We start from the raw sequence: 21,262 nt of genomic DNA on the forward strand, positions 1-21,262 counted from the left end.
GGTCACCAAGTCAAAGGACCGCGACCTGCTTACCGGGAGCCGCACAAGCCCATATCCCGCTTGGAGGGGTCACGGGCAAACACCTCCTTGTGAGTTAGACTCCGCACCATTGACTAGGTCTAGCCAACGACCAAGACTTGTGGATGCGGAGATCATACATCCAGGCCCTTCGCCTCCTCCCGCAGCCTCAGGCCTCGGCTTTCAAAAGCCCGCCTCCCAGTGTGACAAGGGGGCTCATTCCAACCCAGGTTCTACAGATCAACTTCATTCAAATAGTATAATGTGGGAAATTGAAATGTATGTTTGGGTGAATTTGTTTTCAATTTGAATATAAAAAAAATAAGTTAAGTGAGGTGATGACTGAGACAGGGTAAGGATGGCAAGAAGTGTAGCAAAGTATTACAAAAGTTTCAGAACCACCCTTGGCCACCACTTAACCTGTCACCATTGGATATATTTTATTTTTGTTGGACAGATACTGTAACCTTGAACTGTGATAATGAAATGACTGTCAGGCACACCATTGGTGTGAGATAAGTTGAGACGATAACAGATGAGTTTAAAGCTTCTGGCTCTGGTCATGTTGGGCATTAACTGTCATGTCAGTGTTCCTAGAAAAGAATGTTATGGTCAAGCAACCACAACTCAAGAAATTTCTTAACAGATCATTGAGAAGGACCATACCAGGTGTTGATGACCACTACTACTAGATTAAGTGTTGCTGAAAGAGACCCCTGGATCCATTCCGCTCATGGCAAGAGTGTATCCGAACAAAAGGAGAATCAAGAAAAGGGAGAAGTGCTTTTCACAATTTTAGATTAGTTTTTTACCTGCAACTTGAACTTGCATGAGGGCAAAGATGATGAATAACCATTACAGCATGAATGTTTCCTGCCTCTTCTGTGTACTTTCTTTTTGTTTTGTTTTTTTTAGCTGGAACTATTTTTGATCTGACACCAAAGTGGAATGTCTTGGAGGTGGGTCTGATATTGATGTTATGGGGAGTTACCAAAGGTCAGGGTATGACCTAACAACTTATAATGAAGGAAAATGTTTACTAATTATTCCCCTAATTTATGAACCAAGTGTACAACATGTTGGGTTTTGGGACATATTACTGTTACAAGAAGGACAGGTATAATCTAAGTATTGATGCAGAAGGGAACATGCTTTCACCAGATGGGAGTGCTAGCAACCAATAGGATGAATGGTTGTCCTTTTCCCCAAGCTTTATAGGAGTGTGTTTTAAGAGAAGTTAATACTGACTGGTGCCACATGTCCATTAAACAAATGACAGATACATTAATACTGATATTCAAGCTGAAATCAATACAAAAAGATGGTATTAAATTGTCAAAATTTGGTAATCAGGGTATATGATATATATTTTAGAGATTAAAATCTGATGGAATTTGCACCCATATGAAATACGTTAAGATAAATGAGATTTTAGGTAAACATAATTTTCTATTGCGTAAGAGATTATTAATCAGAGTGGTTCTTAGGGTTAGACACTGAGAAACGGTTTTCAAAATTCGGTAAAGGGATGATGTATGCATCGGGAAGACTATTGCTGATAACATTGTCAACCATACTAGCGATATATATTTAATTAAAATTCTACCACTCTTTATAAAGTGTGTTTGTCCTTTTGAACATATTCCTAACAAGCAAATCAATCACCTTGATATAGAAATGGATGTTAGGGTTCCAATAAAGTATTACAACACAGAACTGGACAATCTGCAATATGATCCTACATTGGAACTATGAAAATGGTGATTGACAGTCCACCCTTTGATAGTCAATACACAAAGTCAAATACCAAAACTGAATGAAATACACTAACAAAAACTTTCTGTACGTTTAATCATTTTATATTTTCCATAAACTTAAATATTGCTTTTCAATATCACGCATTGTTATATATTTTTGTTTGTTCTTTATGAACGTTGCACAATTTCCAATATAACAGTGTAAATATAGCACTGCAATTCTATGTATGAAAATATATTTGATTTTGTAAGTGATCCCAAATTAGTGATCACTTATTTTATTCAACATTGCTTGTAGTTACAGCTTTTTTGGTAAAGCATATGCTTTCCATAAGAACCTGTTTTTAACTGAAAACTTACCTGCCACTTTCCCACTCAGAGTGGCGGGCACCTGCGGACATAAGCACACATGGATACAACAATGATGACAAGCAAGAGGTTACCATGACGCAGGAAGACAGTTAAAAGATTGACCAGTTGCATTGTTGTTTTTTTTATAAACTCTTTTTATTGAGCAAATCACAAAGAAAACAGTACAATCCAATATTCAAAAAACAAGGTACAGCACATAATTTTATAATGGAAACTGTACTATTTCAGAATAATAATATAGAATAGAAGATTTTCTCGTTCTAAGAAAATAAGGAATATAGAAGCGAGAGAAATATCTTGCAGCAACGGTGTGGCAGTCCGTTTAAAAATAGTGGAGGAGAAAAAAGAAAAAGACTTTAGGAAAGACAAAGAAGAATAAGAGGAGAAGAGGATGGGTGGACTTCATATAGAATCACTCTTTTTCAATCTAAACATAATAGAGAAAAAACATAAAAGGAAAATTTAGTTGTTAAATGGAGAGGTAACATTTTGGTATGTCAGCCAAGGGTACCAAATTTTATCAAAGATTTTGGATGTATTACGTAATAAAGCTGTCATGTATTCCATCTTGTATATATACCAGATACGTGATAATATTGCCTGCATTGGAGAGGGATGGGGTTTTTCCAATCCGCTGCAATTTGGCAGGTCATAGCAGATACTATGTGTCTGAAACCGGGACAGAGAAGGCAGACTCAAGGGAAGTAGAAAATGCCGAGGGTCATAGGGAATCGTAATCTCGAAAAGGTGTGAGAGGAGAGCGATAACCTCCTGCCAAATACTAGCTAATTTGGGACAAGACCACCAGATGTGCAAAAAGCTGCCCTCTCCACCGCAACCCCTCCAGCATCTATCTGAAGCATCGGGAAACATTACTTGTAGCCGCGATGGAACATAATACCATCGGTAAAGCAATTTATAAATATTTTCCTTAATTTTGACGCAAATAGAACTGGTGGCAGCGTTGTCTCAGATCTCCGTCCAATTCTCAGCATCTATAGAGTGTCCCAAATCTCGTTCCCACGCTAACTCATGAGGGTCCCGATTGGAGCTTACTTCCCCTAGTAAGGAGTAAATAGTAGAAATAAGACCCCTAGTGGAGGGTCGTCTCCAACATAAAGACTCAAAAGAAGTCAAAGCTCTGCTAATCAGAATCGAGCTAATTTTGGAGTGGAAATGTCTAATTTGTAAGAACCGAAAAAAATCTTTGGATGGAACTGCCACTCTATCCCGGATTTCAGAAAATTGTGGGAAATTAGTATCTATAGTGATATCATTTACATAATCGATATTGCTCGATGACCAGGCAGTAAAAGATGACTTGCATAATCCAGGAGGAGAAACTGGATTATGAAGTAGTGGTATCAAAGGGGACGGGGCTGGAGCTAACTTAAAACATCTATTGGCTAAATCCCAAACTGCTAAAGAATGAGAAATTACTGGGTGAGAAGAAACTGTCCGGGGGCGATGAATCTTAGGTAGCCATAAGAGGGAGGATACAGTGGCCAGTCCCAGCTCCTCGGCCTCGATAGCCACCCAGACCTTCCCTGCAGAGAAGGTACACCACTGAGCACAATGAGAGAGCTGCGCAGCGTAATAATATTTTTTAAAATCGGGAATACCCAGACCCTCACCCCTGGAAGGCCGCTGAAGCAACTTTAGTCTAATCCGCGGGCGTTTCCGGTTCCATATGAAATATGCGGTTTGGTACTGAAGGAATTTGAACACGTATGGAGGGATGTAGATCGGAAGGGTCTGAAATAAATACAAGAGCCGAGGTAGAACGCTCATCTTAACTGAATGTATTCTACCTATCCAAGAAATAAAATAATTGGACCAGTCATGCAAATCAGACTTAATACAATCTAGAAGGCGGGGAAAATTTGCCTGAAACAGCTGATGATGATGAGTTAAGAAAACACCAAGATATTTAATCTTTTTTTTTATGCCAGGTACAAGGGAGCATGGCCTCTAGGATTTGCTTTAGGGTAACAGGGATATAGAAATCAAGAACTTCAGTCTTGGTAACATTAATTTTATAACCCGAGTGTTGGGAATATGAATTTATTTCCTCTAAAAGTGAATTTAGGGATTGGGCTGGGTCAGTGAGAGAAACTAAAATATCGTCGGCATATAATGCGATTTTATATTCAGAGGGGCCAGTGGATATTCCCGAGATAGCTCTATTACAACGGATCCTTGCCGCCAGGGGTTCCATAAGAAGAGCAAATATTAAGGGAGAGAGGGGACAACCCTGCCGAGTACCGTTGGTGATCCCAAAACTGGAGGAGTAGACACCATTAACCGAAACTCGTGCTGTGGGGGAACGGTAAAGTGCCGCAACGCCATCTAAAAATTTGCCTGAAAATCCCATTTTGTCTAGGACAGCGAATATGAAGGGCCAGGAAATGCAGTCGAAGGCCTTCTCCGCGTCTAGAGCTAAAATCAGAGAAGGAAGTTTCCTTTTATGAATAGAATGTATCAGATCAATGGCCCGTCTGGTGTTGTCCGATGCCTGACGTCCAGGTATAAACCCGACCTGATCCGGATGTATCAAATAAGAAAGCAAAGGAGCTAACCGAGTCACTAAGATTTTAGCATAAATTTTCAGGTTGACGTTTAATAATGAAATTGGTCTATAGTTAATACAATGAGTAGGATCACGATCAGGTTTAGGTATCACTACAATGTCGGCCCGAGTTGTATCAGGAGCAAAAGAAGCTCCCTCCAAAATATCATTAAATAGAGATGTAAGATGTGGGGCAAGTTCCTTTGTAAACAGTTTATAATATTGGGCTGTAAACCCATCAGGGCCTGGGGCGGCAGAGGAACGTATTGATCTAATAGCAGCTATTGTTTCTTCATCTGAGATACGGTCGTTGAGAATAGATAGTTGGGATTCTGAGAGCCTGGTTAGGGAAGTAGAGGACAAATATGAGCGCACCCCCTCGGCTCCAGCAGAAGTGGGATAGGAAGATTCTGAAAAATTATAAAGAGAACTATAAAAGGTCCGAAATTCCTCAGCCATAACTTCAGGATCATAGATAAAAGAACCGGAAGACGGAGAGTGTAATTTGTCTATCGCTCCTAATGCTTGTCTGCGACGCAGTTTATTGGCTAATAAAGAATAAATTTTGTCAGATTTATCATAAAAGCGTTGACGAAGTTTTTGCAAGATCAGCGCGGCGAGACAGAAGGGCATTAAGCTGACCTCGTAGTTTCTCAATTTGGGTTAGTACGGAGGCACTAGGGGATGTTTTATGTTGAGTCAACAGTACTGAGATTTGTGACTCAAGGGAATGAATTTCTTGTGCAGCCGCTTTCCTAACCGCTGAGGTTTTAGAAATGAGAAAACCCCATATAGTAGCCTTATGGGCTTCCCAAAGGATACTAGAGGTAATATCAGGGGAGGTATTCTCCTCAAAGTAGCGGGTCATTGCCAATTTTATTTCTAGCAGAGCGGGGGGATGTTGTAAAAGGGAGTCATCAAGACGCCAGTTACGCTTCCCACGAGGAGAGCGATGTACATCTAAAATAATATAGACACCTGCATGGTCTGTCCATGTAAAGGGGGAAATACCGGCTTTCGTAACTAGAGAGGTAATGGTGGAGGAAATGTGGATCATATCTATCCTGGAATAATGTTGGTGTGGAGCTGAAAAATGAGTATAGTCCTTGCTGTGAGGATGTTTAATACGCCAGGTATCACAAAGGCCATAATGTTTAAGGGAAGCCAGGAGAGTACGCGAAGCTCTAGGAAGAGACATCCCAGAGGAGTTTGAAGGTGGGTTCGATCTGTCTAACAGGGGGTCAATAATGGTATTGAAATCCCCACACAGAATAATATGGCCCTGCGCAACTCTGCTAATACGCCTGAACAGAGAATCAAAGAATTGGGGCTGGTCTTGATTAGGAGCGTACACTGACACCAGAGTGAAAATCTCAGTACGGAGAGTACCGATCACTTTAAGAAATCGACCCTCTGGGTCTGTCACAGTTTTAATGTGGACAAAAGGGATATTACGCCTAATTAAAATGGCTACCCCACGTTTTTTACAATTCGCTGAAGCAAAGAAGGTCTGGGCAAACCACCTACCTCGGAGCTGAGAATGCGGGCCCGTAAGATGTATCTCTTGTAAAAATGCAACATCGACTTTCTCCCTCCTACAAGCCCCCAAGAAAACGGTACGTTTCTTAGGAGAGTTGAGACCGTTTACATTAATGGATAACAATTTAAGAGACATGGAAAGAAATATAAAGAAGTGCTACAGACATTACACACAGATATAATAAGTCAAAAATTTGGCCCAAGTAGAGCCACCCTTGGGGACAGAAAGAAAAAAAAAAGGGGGAAGAAAAACAGAAGAGAGCCACAGAGAAAAAAAGGCACACAAAAAAAGAAAGAAATAGAGAACCCATTTTGGTAACAACCCTGGTAAATTGGGTCCAAAGCAAGGACCACAATACTATCAATCAGCATAACATTAATCAAAAATATTAAAGGGAGTATGGGGGGTAGTGAAAGGACCGTCCAATAGAATCAGGACTGCCTGGACCCTTAAATATAAGAACGGCTATAACCAAATCAAACAAAAATCCCTGTAATACAGGGATCATAAACCTGTGTCAATATATAGAAAAAAAAGGGAGGGGGGGGGGAGGGAGTAGAATGGGAAAGACAAGGGGAAGAAAGAAACATTATCTAAACATCGTAATATTCATACAAATAATAACTACGTATGTCGCGGAGAACCAAAAGGGGAGGACTTTTCCTCCTAGCAAACTTCAAAAAGAACATTGTAGGGAGCTTAAACCCTATTATAAAGAGAATATACACCAGGGAGTGACCGAACAGTTCAAGTGGGGTCACAGTCCTTAGTATGGTGACGGGACACCCTGGTCCAGTCCGGTGAAGGAGGTTGGGAGCGTTGAGGTTTGGGAGAGGCTGCAGCAGTCACCGGATCAGAAGTCGGCGTCGGAAGAAGATTAAGCTTGGCTAATAAATCTTGACCTTGAATGAGGGTCTTGACACTATGCACAGTGTTGATTGCTGAAACCTGAAGCATAAAGGGGAATCCCCAGCGATATCGGATTTGATGCTGCCGTAGAATCTTAGTGACTGGCTGAAGATCCCACCGTTTCTGAATAGTAGAGGGAGCCAGGTCCTGGAAGATTTGTAACTGCATATCTTGGAAAGGTATCACTGGAGAGTCGCGAGTAGCTAACAAGATCCGCTCCTTTGAACGAAAATAGTGCAGGCAAACTATAACGTCTCTAGGAGGTTGAGTAGGAGAGGGCTTCGATCGGAGTGCTCTGTGGGCTCTATCACACAAACGATCTTCATTTGTAAGAGCTGGAACTAAGTGTTGAAAAAAGTCCTTTAGAAATGACGGTAAGGAGGGGCCAAGGACTGATTCTGCTATATTACGGATACGTAAGTTGTTGTGACGAGAACGATTCTCTTGGTCCTCTTGTCTTTTTTTGAGTGTCTCCACCTCGTCATGAAGTCTACAGAGTTCTTTATCAAGACGGTTTTGGGAACGGCTTAAGTCGTCCGATTTAGATTCCAGCGCATCCGTTCTGTTGCCAAGAGATGTCAATTCTGATTTAAATTCTGTTATAGCTTTTGACAGTTCTTGCTTGAAAGCAGATTGAACTCCCTCCAACAAATCAGTCATAACCGCCTGAATTTGAGGATCAATACCAGCTTCGGATGAGCATGGGGAGGAGGGGGATTCTGGGGGTAATGACGAACTCTGAGAACCCTTGGATTTAGATCCGAAGAAATTTGCAGAGGAGGGTGGAGGTTTCTTACCTCTCTGCGACATAGTGAAATTATAATACTAAAAGAAAAACTATAGTATGAAAAGTGAGACACAGGGCTCTACAATAATAATCCAGGCAAGTTGGGTGACAATATTAAGCGAACATCTTTAACTCCAGAGATGCACCATCCAGGAGAATCTTAGCCTCAGACAAAAGAGTGTGGGAGGCTGGCAGAAAATATAATAGCAAATGGAGGTACACTGATTGTGGCTTCAATTGGATCTTGATGTAATGGGTTAAACCTGTTAGGCTAGTGAAAATAAGCTGGGTATATACAGATAGTTATACAGGAGCTCCAAACACAGAGAAGCATATGTACACTTTCTTTACAATATATGTGGGGCAAAGCACAACTCCAGCAAAAATAGACTCAGTGTTTATTGGGTACAAAGAAGGGAAAACACTGCAGAGTAGCAGCTATATGGCAGGAGCTGATCTGCAGGCTTGATCCTGCAAGGGTTAAAACTTTAGCTCACAGGAGGGCAGCCTTTGAGCAACTGAAAAAATATAGAAAGGGCCAGGGAGCCACCTGCACTGTAGATGCGTCTGTACAGCCAGGGATATATATCTGGGCAGAGCAGAGCTTTGTACTTAGCTTCTGGAGCGATCTCCGGCTCTCTCACCGCTTCCAGGCTGAGCAGGGGATTTCAAGATGGCGGCGGGCGCTCCCTTTCTGCCGGCTCCGGCCAGCGCCAGGCGCCCATACTGGTCCGGATGGAGGGCAAACGGATGGGTCCCTCTGGATGCCTCCGCAGCCGCGTCAACCCGGGGGATCTCAGCAGAGGAGAGTTGCGACTCCGGCGGGCCCGCGATCCGCCACGGAAATTTAGGTCCCGGCTTCAAGGGGGAAAGATAGGCCACAGCCTGCAGGAAGGTAGGAGACCTTCCCCGGCTCCGTAGCTCTACCCCCGTGATGCCCACTGGAGCTTGGCAGCTCGTAAGGGACACTGAGGCCAATTTCAGCCAGGCAAAGGTGGTGCTTTACTGCCTCTTTGCCAGGAGCCCCTAGCATGCACGACTTCTCTAGATGGCTGTCAAGCCACGCCCCCCGACCAGTTGCATTGTTTTTACCTGTAACCTATTATGTAGTGACCAGTTTATCTAAACTGTAATATGTTACTAAAGCTGGGTACACACTGACCGATACATTGGTCGATCAATTGATCGGCCAATGTATCTGCTGCCGTTGGGCAGTGTGTACCCGCGATATGTCGGTGAACGTCGGCATTCACTGACAATTCGCATTGGCTGTGCTGCACAGCCGATGGACAGATAAGTCTGCAGACATATCTGTTCATCAGCAGGTGTGTACGGGCGGTCTGCAGACCGCCCGTACACACAGCAGCAGCCGCGAGGAGGGGGGCGGGACACGCCCTGACATACCCACCAGCCGCCAGGTCCCGCCTCTCGGGACACAAGGGCGCAAGCAGATGATGGCCGTTCAGTGTGTATGAACGACCATCATCTGCAGATCACTCGATCTGCAGATATATCTGTCAGGTGTGTACCCACCTTAAGATTACTCCTATATTGTCTGCGCCCTATAAATTGTACCACACTGACCCTGTAAGTCTGTGTGTTCAGAATTGAAGCCTTGTGTTGGTGCCAACCTCGCTTGCGCATTGTATGGCTGGTACTCTTTATATATTTCTTTATGCAAATAAATATTTTTGACTTTGGAACTCCAAGTAAGCGGATCGGACTTGACAATTATTTTACTGTAAATAAAGGATAGCCATACTAGAGCACAGGTGTCTTAGCACCTCAGTTATTTTGATTTAACCATCTGTTCTCAAGCATGGATATCACTAAAATCTGAACTGTTTGGGGAGTATACAATTAGCAGCGCTAAAGTAGCGCTGCTAATTGATTGCGGTGGGGCTATCCAATTAGCCCTGAAGTGCCAACCGTGTCCCAAAAAGTAATCCACTATAAGTGTCATTTTTTTCACCACCTAAATGGTGTAAACACATAGGACCCGCGATAAGCTCGCAGACCTACTGTATGTGTTTTCAGGAGAACTTTCTTATTATTCCGACCGAAATACTAGGATAGGGTGAAAAAAAAATCTGTGAATATGGGAATAATCATCGAAAAACTCCCATTTTTCGTTGATCGTGGCAATCCATTAGCGCTCAAACAATGTGTGGGGCTAATTTATTAGTGTGCCTTGAGAACCGAGGTAGGGAAACACTGCTCCAGATCTTCAGGTCTTCTAGATTAAATGCCACAAAGCACGGTCCTGTAGAAAACAAATCTCTTACTCCATCCAACAAATAAGATTCTTATCCATAAACTAATATACTGTACCTTATCCTACTTACTCGATTTGGGGCAATGAGTTTTTAATAAGTCATTTTCAGTCAGCAACAGCACACACAGCAACAACTTATATAAATTGGAAACTTGCACATCAACCAATACCAGTTATAAATCCCACACAGACTTGTTTAACAATTGTACCAGTCCCCTCTCCCATCACACACAAAACCACAGTCCGGTCTTCTATATCCCCAAATATTTTTCACAGATGGCCCATTGTATTCTTAGAGCCCCAACTTCCTTCACTCTGACAACCATGTGCTGCAGTTTTTGTTAAACCATCGCAGGCATGCATCCTTCAATCCATTGGCACCTTAAAAAAAAAAAAAAAAAACTCATGAGGGCTGGAACAATGGCCATACCCTTCTTAGGGCCTGAGTTAGAGATGTAAGCTAATGATGCAGCTGTGAATTTGTAAGGAACGACTGTGTGAAATATACTAACGTCGCAGCTGACTGGATTTGAATAGAGACACACACCAGCGGCTTTGCAAATCCAATTGACCGCGTATAATGATGCAGCAGTAGATTATCGAACTTCTGAGTAACTGTATAGTGAAGCAGCATGGCCGCAGGAATTTAGGCACAGGGGTCATTTTTATTGTGGATGGAATCGCAGGCTGAGAAACACCCTGAATAATATGATTGTGACGTCTCTGGGTTTGTCACTCACATACACACCCACCCTTGTGGAAGGGACAAATTTCAAAACTACACATAACCAGGATGCTACTCAACCAACCTTTATAGGGATAAAGCTAGTTAAGAAGAATTGGAGAGGTGGCAACTATGGTAAAATACTCAGTAGAGAGGAAATTAAATGGATCATTACTCTGAACACCTTTTCTTTGATATGGTTCATATACGACTCTTGACATTACAATTTATCATATGCTTGTGTTTTTGCAAAAAAGATTTGCGATACAGGTTATTTCCACCTTCGTGATTCCCACATGAGCAGCAAAATTTAAAGAAATAAACACTCAGCCATTATCTTACAAACTATTTTCTTAAACAAAAAACCTAGGTTCTAACCTAGATCCATGATTAACATACTATTAATATAGTGACACTATTGTGTTTTATCCTATGACCATATATATTGTATTATTCTGTATGTGGCTTTTTCCTAATGTTTTTTTACCCGCACGAGACACTATCCAATTACCGGTGATTGACATTTCATTAACATCGGAACTAGCAGTCAAACTAGCCAATGAACACTATTGTTTATAACCACGAGGACCAATTAGAACCTGCGTTGTTACCAATAGTAAGCAAGACCTAGGATATTGCCCACTATTATCTTTCGACATGCAGACAATACCGGGTGAGCATCCTTGTAAAAGGCCGTTGAAGTTGCTGAAACGCATTGGACTAAATTGCTCCATACCATCATTTATGAAGCACCAGTGTGACACTGGAGGAAAGTGACCAGCAGAAAATAGCGGGATGGTAAACCCATGGAAAAATGTAAGACAGACACGCTGTGGTACGAGGTCCATACCGATTGCCCGCTGGGCGCACACACTGGCAGTGACGTTCCCGCTGCCTGGGTGTAATATGTGGCGCAAGTAGCCAGCAGCCGGACCCCACAGCCGTATTTGATACAGACCACTGTCAAGGACTGAACAGTGGAATCCTATTTAAGTAATATATCTGCCTACAGTCTGAGGGGATCTGTGAAATGGTGTCATAGCCACTGCAGGGCTATTAGACACTTGAGATTTGTATTTAGAAACATCTATCAACTATGGTATTATGACCAACTACTAAACAGGATGGAAATGTGATTTTTACTCACCGTAAAATCTCTTCCTTGGTGTCCATCAGGGACTTCTGGGTTATGCATAGTGAAGGGTGTAGCCGAACACTAGCTTAATTGAAAGTGGCTCCCACCCCCTATATAACCCCTTCCCTTCCACCCTAAGCTCAGTCTATGTTCAAGAAAGCCTGAGGAGACCCCCGGAAGAACTGAGAAATTAGAACTCAACAGGTATCTTAGAATGTGGACCAAACAAGGGAGGGATTGTTGCATCCCCCAGATGGACTCCAAAGAAGTGATTTTACAGTGAGTAAAAACTATTTCCTTTATCATCCATCTGTGGGATGCCAGTACTTCTGGGACATACCCAAGCAAGCCAATTAAGGGGGGAGAGCTTCGGAACCAACCGCTCTTGAATTTTTCACCCAATACAGACATCCCTTGCGCCAAATGTATGGAAACAGTAACCTTTTGTAAAAATGTGTACGGATGACCAGGTAGCTGCTTTGCAGAGCTGCTCAACCGAGACCCCATGCCATACAGCCCAAGATGCTCCAACAACATGAGTCAAGTGAGCCCGAATTGAGGCCGGAACTGTCACATTCAGGGACAAATATGCCTGTCTAATTGTAGAAGTGACCCATCTGACGATGGACCCTTTTGAGGCAGACCAGCCTCTTTTTGGTGCACTGATCAACACAAACAGGGAATCCGTACACCTCAAAGACACAGTACGGTCCAAGTAAATGCGTAACGTGCGATCCACATCCAACATTGCTAAGGAAGAGGGACTGAATTCTGGTGAAAAAACGGAATAAAAAGAATAGAGAAAAGCGGTTGTACCTGGTTGGCACACTAATTGAATTTAACAAATTATATAACCTTTTATTAGTTTGCTGATAAAAAATAATTCAAACCATATCCTTAGGTTTGGATCAAAACACAGAGAAATATGCAGGTTAAAAATAGTAAAGGTGAAAGTTAATGAATTAGTTCAAACAAACAATAATAAAGCATGTATTAAAAAGATGTCTGTTTTGTTGTGTGTAATTGTTCATTTTAATATTAATGTTCACTACCCACAAATTGATTTGCACATTCTTAATAATATTCCATCAATAACTTCCACACTGATAATTATATATTCGGGAATTTGATATCAATTAGTATCAGACATAAAAGTAATTCACAACTGATCCAATATTGATTGAATCTTGGGTGAGCCACATTGCCTATTGTCTCGAAGCCTGATAATTACAATCAGAGGATACCAAGCAAATGATTATTTATAGAATTATGATATTGCTGGTGCTTCACCTATAGATTAATCCCTTCGGGGAGTACTCTATCTCATCTGGAAATGAGAATGAGTATATTTTATTTTATATTAGACTCTTTTCGGTGCAGAAGTTAATTATCAGAATAATTCTGCTTAAGATGTATAATAACTAACTATGCAGAGTAGATCCACATTAACAGTAGGATGGTTAACTCTGGTTAATCCTAGTGTATAGTCTCTCCCACTGTAGGAGTTACCATGGCCAATTTTATGGTGTAATCGTCTGCATTGAGTAGCAAAACATGTTGCAAGTCATAAATAATTCAGAATTTTCCCTCGGTGAGGCAGATGGTACTTTTATTAGGAATGAGCGGGTTTGGTTCCCTGAGAACCGAACCCGCCCAAACTACAGGGATCCAAGGCAGATCAGAGTCGGCTCGGGCTTTCCCACCTGACTCGGGTCTGAAAATGAGGCAAAACATCATCATCCCGCTGTCGGATTCTCGGGGGTTTTGGATCGCGATCCCTGCCATTTTCATTCTGGCTGTGGAGAGGGAAGAGGGAAGGAGCTGGGACCTGTGCTGTTGTTGTTGCACACTGATGCTGTGCATAGGGGCTGGCTGTTGTCCTGTCCATAAGGGCTGGCTGGCTGCTGTCCTGTCCATAGGGGCTGGCTGTAGTGCTGTGTTGTCCAGGGGGTGCTCGGTCCTCCAGGGGTGCTCTTCACCCACCCCCAGTGTGAAAAAAATAAAAACAATTCGTGTTAGCCACACTTGTAATCAGTGCAGGGGTGCTGTGCTGATGTCTGTTAAGGGGCTGGCTGGCTCTTTCAGGGGTTCACCCCAGTGTGGCATATTAGCCACACCTGTCATCAGTGTAGATGCTCATGGGTGCTGTGCTGCTGTCTGTCAAGGGACTGCTGGCCAAAAAAATATATATATTTTTGTGTGTGCATGCTAGCCACACCTGTCATCAGCCTAGGTGCGCAGGGGTGCTGTACTCCTGTCTGCCAAAGGGCTGCTGCTCAAAAAATAAACAATAAATGTTTGTGTGCATGTTAGCCACACCTGTCATCTGCATAGGTGCGCAGGGGTGCTGTTCTGCTGTCTGTCGAGGGGCTGCTGTCCAAAAAAAAATTTTTTTGTGTGTGTGGTTGTAGTGAGTATGGAGGACAGTCACATGACCGGAGAGCAGGATCCACATACCAGTTTTCTAGCTGCCGGCAGCAGTCATGATGACAATGCAAGGCCGTCAACGTCATCTATTAAGGCCGATGTACCAGAGCTTAAGTCAGGCCAAAAAGTCAGGCTAAATCTACTTTTACACTGTTAAAGCAAAAAAATTTAACGCTAAATCAGCTTTAGAGAAACAAAAAATTGGCAATATGCCATTCACTACACGAAGTGGCAAGGAAAGTATAAGGCACTGGCCTGTATTTATGACTGATGGGTCTAGTGATAATTTACGCCCCTCTGCTTATCGGAGAGGTACAAAAAAAAAGAAAATTGTTAAAAGGAGTAAGACACCGGAACCAACTGTGTGCTCGGAAAAATCTGAAATCCCCGAGGAGAGTCCAAGTTTGTCCACGGTTGCCTTGTGTGAACCTGACCTTTCTAATACTGTACTTGAAGAGGATCCTCCTTCCACCACTTGTGTGCCTTCTGACATACAAATCAAGGATGCTTCTGTGGAATTGCATGAGGAGGATTAGGAGGATATTTATCTAGTTGGCGATAACAACAAGGATGATGAGGATGTTAATAATGAGGACGCTGATGGCGAGGATGTTTGTGTAAAAACTGTAGATCAGGCAACAGTTGTTGCCCATGGTGGGAAAAATCCCACTGTTGCCATGCCTAGGCAAAGGACCAAAACATCCACTTCCATTGCGTGGAATTATTTCCACCCAAATCCGGGCAACCTTTGCCAAGCCATTTGTAACCATTGCTAAGTAACAGTGAGTAGAGGCCATCTTGGAACCTCCTCACATGCAGCGCATTCATTAAATTGGAAAGGGTATTTCAAATTCTAAAACTTTGGGGACAAATAACCAAACAGCAATCAGTCCAGTGTCACCAAGCTACTCCCTTCTATCTGGATCCAAGCAGTTGCAATCTCCACCACCAACACCGGCATCATCATCAACATCCTCATTCATGATCAGAAGTAGTCCTGCATCCAATTTCATAAGCATGACTGACTCCTCTCCTATCCGTGATTCCTCAGAAGGATCCTTAATTGCTACGCCTGTTTCTGTTGCTGGGGGGTAGATCTTCATCCCATAAAGGGACCAAGAAGACTACTACTAGTAATTTAAAAAAACAATTGACTATTAAACAGTCCATTGATAGAGGAAGTAAGTGTAACAGCTGTCACCCAGTTCCACAGCGGATCACTGACGCCATGACGGCTGTACTAGTATTAGATGGTGAAATAATAAAAAATGAGGATGATAGTGTGGAGGAAGTGCAAAAAGAGGATGAGGGGGAAATTTGTGTCCTATCTGAAGCAAATGTGGATGTTGATGATGAGGATGTGGTTTGCGTAAATCAGCCACCAGTGGCAGCAGTTCTTGCTCATGATAAAAGGAAAGCCAGTAAAGCTACGTTGGGTGTGGAATTATTTTAATCTTAATTCTGACAACAGTTGTGAAGGCATCTGTTCCATTTGTAAAGCCAAAGTTTGCAGAGGAAGGGACGTTAACCATCGAGGCACCTCCTCTCTGTTACGTCATTTGCACAGAGTTCATGCAATTTGTTTAACAAAATTATAATAATCTGTAATTAATAACAAGCAGTCCCAGTATCTGCTACCAGCAGTTTGGACCACCACTAATTGACGGTAGTCCTTCTAAAAAATGTGTTGCGGGGGCCCAAACGAACCAAAGAGTTTAGCCACGAAAGTGTCAGTCCTAGTCGCTAAAGTGCTTGGTTTCTTAAACTGTGCATAAGAGTGGGTGGGAGGGACAATTCCATCTTGCACCTCTTTTCTTTACATTTTGCAAAAAACCAGGGGAAATCCAGATCCAAAACACAGGGATCAGCACACATCTCTTACTTTTATACAGTATTGCAATCTATCTGGGCAGTACAGAAACAAAATCTAATATTCATATTGACAATATATAACAGACATGCTGCCACAGACGCGCGCATTTCACAAATATGCTTTGTAAAGGCCTGTCATAGTATTCATTCATTACTTGGATCAATCGAGTACTTATCCAGAGTAATTTGGGCGGCTTGTCCAATCACACCCACTAAACTGTAAAATCTGACATCATAGCTAGATCTCCTATTCGTCTGCACCCCACGTGTCCCACTGTGTGGCTGACAACCAAGTCACGTGGTAGAAATTTGACCAATAGCCTATGCTTCTATGTTATTCATGTGGTCACTGCCGATCAGGTCACATGTTGGTCTACATCCAATCAGATTAGTTTTCTCTTGGAGTTCATAGAAAGGATATAGTGTGTCAATTTTGCCCCGGAATTAGATTTTGTATATGTACTGCCCAGATCGATTGCAACACTGTATAAAAGTAACATCTGTTTCACTGAGGGAAAACTCTGAATTATTCATTACTTGCAACATGTTTTGCTACTCAATGCAGATGATTACACCATAAAATTGGCTATGGTAACTCCTACAGTGGGAGAGGCTATACACTTGGATTAACCAGAGTTAACCATCCTACTGTTAATGTGGATCTAATCTGCATAGTTAAAGTTATTATACATCTTAAGCAGAATTATTCTGATAATTAACATCTGCACAGAAAAGTCTCTAATATATAATAAGATATACTCATTCTCATTTCCAGATGAGATAGAGTACTCCCCGAAGGAATTAATCTATAGGTGAAGCACCAGCAAAATAATAATTCTATAAATAATAATTTACTTGGTATCCTCTGATTGTATATGATATAGGCAATTATTGGGTTTAGAGACAATAGGCAATGTGGCTCACCCAAGATTCAATCAATATCGGATCAGTGGTGAATGACTTGTCTGATACTAATTGATATCAAATTCCCGAATATATAATTATCAGTGTGGAAGTTATTGATGGAATATTATTAAGAATGTGCAAATCAATTTGTGGGCAGTGAACATTAATATTAAAATGAACAATTAGACACAACAAAACAGACATATTTTTAATACATGCTTTATTATTTTTTGTTTGAACACTAACACTCATTAACTTTCACCTTTACTATTTTTAACCTACATATTTCACTGTGTTTTGATCCAAACCTAAGGATATGGTTTGAATAATATTTTATCAGCAAACTAATTAAGGTTATATTTTGTTACATTCAATTATTGCAACAACCAGGTACAACTGCTTTTCTCCCTGCACCCCTTACCGAACTACTATTTTGATACAATATAAAGAAGTAACATCAAGGTTTTTTACACATTTCCAATCTACGTATGTGTGCAGATATATAACATTTCTTCCTTATTTGAAAAGCCAGAAGGACAATATCTTGGTTAATGTGGAAAGTCGATACCACCTTTGGCAGAAAGGAAGGTTTAGTGTGTAACACTACCATATCCTCATGACAAGTAAGAAGTGGAGCTTTACAAGAAAGAGCCGCTAATTCAGATACCAAATGGTCAAAAGGAAAACAACCTTCAAAGTGAGATCGCAATTCTACAGATTCCAAAGGCTCAAACAGTGCCTTTTGAAGTGCCTCCAAAACTAAATTCAAGTCCCAAGGAGGAACCGATGGGATATAAGGAGGCTGTATGCGAAGAACCCCCTGCAAGAAGGTCTGACCTTCAGGAATGGAGGCCAATTTTCTCTGAAACAGGATTGATAGGGCCAAAATGTGTCCCTATAGAGGACAATCTAAGACCCTTAACCAACCCCTCTTGCAGAAAGAGAGGAGACAAGATATTTGGAACCTTTCAGGTTTGAACTTGTGTTGTTCACACCAAGAAATATATATCTTTCATATCTGATGATAAATCTGGGAAGTAACTGGTGTGCGAGTCTGTATCATGGTTTTCACCACAGATTCTGAAAACCCTTTGGCCCTCAAAATATTGGATTCAAGAACTATGCCATCAAAGCCAACCAAGGTAAATTGGGGTGATGACATGGACCCTGAAGCAACAGATCTGGACGCAGGGAAAGACAATATGTAACATCTGCCAACATGGTCAAAGAATTGCATACCAATGACAGCGCAGCCAGTATGGAGCCACCAGAATGACCGGCTGTGCCACTGATCGAATCCGCTGAATTACCTTGGGTAACATTACCAGAGGAGGAAGATGTATCCCAGCTGAAACACCCAAGGTGCTGTAATTTCATCCACCAGGGATGCCTGAGGATCCTGGGACCGAGATCCGTATCTTGGAAGTTTCTTGTTGAGACGAGAAGTCATTAGATCTATGTCTGGAGATGCCCATCTCAACAACAGAGCAGGAAAACCATTTAGCTCTCAGGATCTTGGTTTCAAGAACCAGGCCATTAAAGATAACCAATGCCAATCTGAGTGCAGACCTGGATCTTAATGAAGATCTAGACGTAGATATATCACACTGATATAGTATGGAACCTAGGCACCCTGTGCACATGGGATCCATAACATGTAGGTAAATCCCTACTGAATCACCAAGGAAAGACCTCTGCCTCCCCTGCAGGTTTGGGACTAAAAGTCCAGATACAGCTAGAGAAAAAAAATTATTACTAAATACAGCCAATGAATATAGGTCCACTATCCCTGACCAAGAAGAACATCTGGTCAAAGGAACTGCTTAATAGGGTCCCACAGGACTTAGGCCCTCATTTAGAGCTGTACGCTCTGAGCAGAGCGCACGCTCTAAATGAGGGCCGTCCTCCATAACTATGGAGCGTCCTCCTGGACGCTCGTATAGCTGTGGGTCACCACCCACAGCCTATACGAGCGTGCAGTTTGATGGCCGCGATGGTCTTGACCATCGCGACCATCGAAACTGCGAGCCGGAGCCTGCGGTTGAGGTTTTCAACCGCAAGGCCCGGAGTGATTTTGGCTCTATCAGAGCCAAAATCACTCCCACTGACATCACTAGTGATGTCAGTGGGCCGGCTTCTGACGGTAGGCGTTCCCTTAGGAACGCCCCCATCAGGGAGGCACGCCCCCGGCACGCCCACCAAAGGGGGCGTGCTGTCAATCAACATCGACAGCACGCTCCCTTTGATCAGACAACGAGCGAAGGAAAGTCCTTCGCTCGTCGCGTCTGGCGCATGCGCACAACGGAGCTCCCTCCGTCGTGCGCATGCTCAGTGCAGAACATCGACCCACTTGCGAGCGGACAGCCGCTCGTGAGTGGGTCTGAATCAGGCCCTTAGTGTCCACATGAAGAATCCCGGCAGCGGCTATTGGTAAGTGTGCATGCCAGGTAGCAGTTAAAAAGAAAGGTCACAGACACATTAAACCTGTAGCTTACCTTTCCCCAGTGCCTCCTCCAATGTGTATCTGGTATGGGTAGAACCCCAGAGACACATGTAATCTGGTGACAGCAAATACAGTATTCACACAAAGCCTTCCTTTATGACTGGGAGGTAATAATGCAAAGGCTGACCACTCAGAAGGAGGAACTATCCTTCACAGTAACATCCCAAAGGATGGAGAGCCCACCATACAGAATCAAAGCCCCCAGCCCGTAGACAAGCCTGGGTGCAAAACCCAATAACAGCAAATTACTCAAATTGAGTGAAAATGGCAACACCAGGAACTGGGAAGAGGTCTGAATCTTGGGACACTGATATTGCAACTGAAACACAAAAATTAATTGGCTACACCCTGTAAGGCCATGTCCCCTGAAGGACAGACTGTAGGGCAGACCAGATGCAAATCATAAGTGAGAAAATCCAACTACCTATATATGAATATGTAAAACATAGTTCCAACTCATGGAGACTTAAATCTGATGATGAAATAATTAGAGTTATGGTAGACTTACCTTTAATAACTCCTTTTCTTTGAGGTCCATAGGGTCCACAGGGATACCATGGGGGATAATGTGGTGGGAGAGATCCAGGCACCAAACAGTTAAAGGTTTCAGCTCCCAGGATGCCTCGGGTCTTTATGCATATATACCCCACCCCTAGACACAGGTCTTCAGTTTTATTAACAAGCCTCAAGGCAGTAGAAGGAGAGAAGGAATGAGGGAATCCGTGACTGAAAGAATTTATATCCAATGCAGCCAGGTGTGTCAGGGTGGTTTCCCTGTGGACCCTATAGACCTAAAAAAAAGGAGTTCTCTAGGTATGTCTATCATAACTCTGATTTTCTTCTTCAGGGTCCACAGGGATGGGGATGTCCTAAAGCAGTTCCCTAAGGGTGGGGGATGCTCCTAACAGAAAGGAGAACTAGTCACCCAAAGGAAGCATCCTGAGATGCAAAAGTATCAAAGGCGTAGAACCTAAGAAAAGTGTGGACAGAAGACCATGTGGCTGCCTTACGCAACTGTTCAGCAGAGGCACCATGACTAAATGCCCATGATGGCCCTACAGACAGAGTAGAATGTGCTGTCACCGTGCTTGGGACAGAGAGATCAGCCTGTGAGTACACCTGAGAGATAGTTATGCATAGCCATCTCGCCAGAATCTGCTTGTTAACTGGCCATCCTCTGTTTGTGAAAACCATATAATACAAAAAGATCATCTAATTTTCTAACAGAGTTTGTGCGCTCCACATAGATACGGAGAGCATGGACTACATCCAGGGAGCTTCACCTACAGAAAGATCTGGAGCCTGAAAAGCTGGAACTACAATTTCTTCATTCACATGGAAATGGGACACTACCTTAGGAAGGTAACCCTTGTACGAAGAACAACTCTATCCTGGTGAAAAAATCAAAAATGGGGAGTGACAAGAGAGCTCCTCCAAATCAGAGACTCTGCAGATAGTGAGGAGAAGT

Source organism: Taudactylus pleione, unplaced genomic scaffold (genome assembly GCF_031769625.1).
Source record: "Taudactylus pleione unplaced genomic scaffold, aTauple2 ptg000117l, whole genome shotgun sequence".
In the NCBI taxonomy this organism is placed as follows: Eukaryota; Metazoa; Chordata; class Amphibia; order Anura; family Myobatrachidae; genus Taudactylus; species Taudactylus pleione.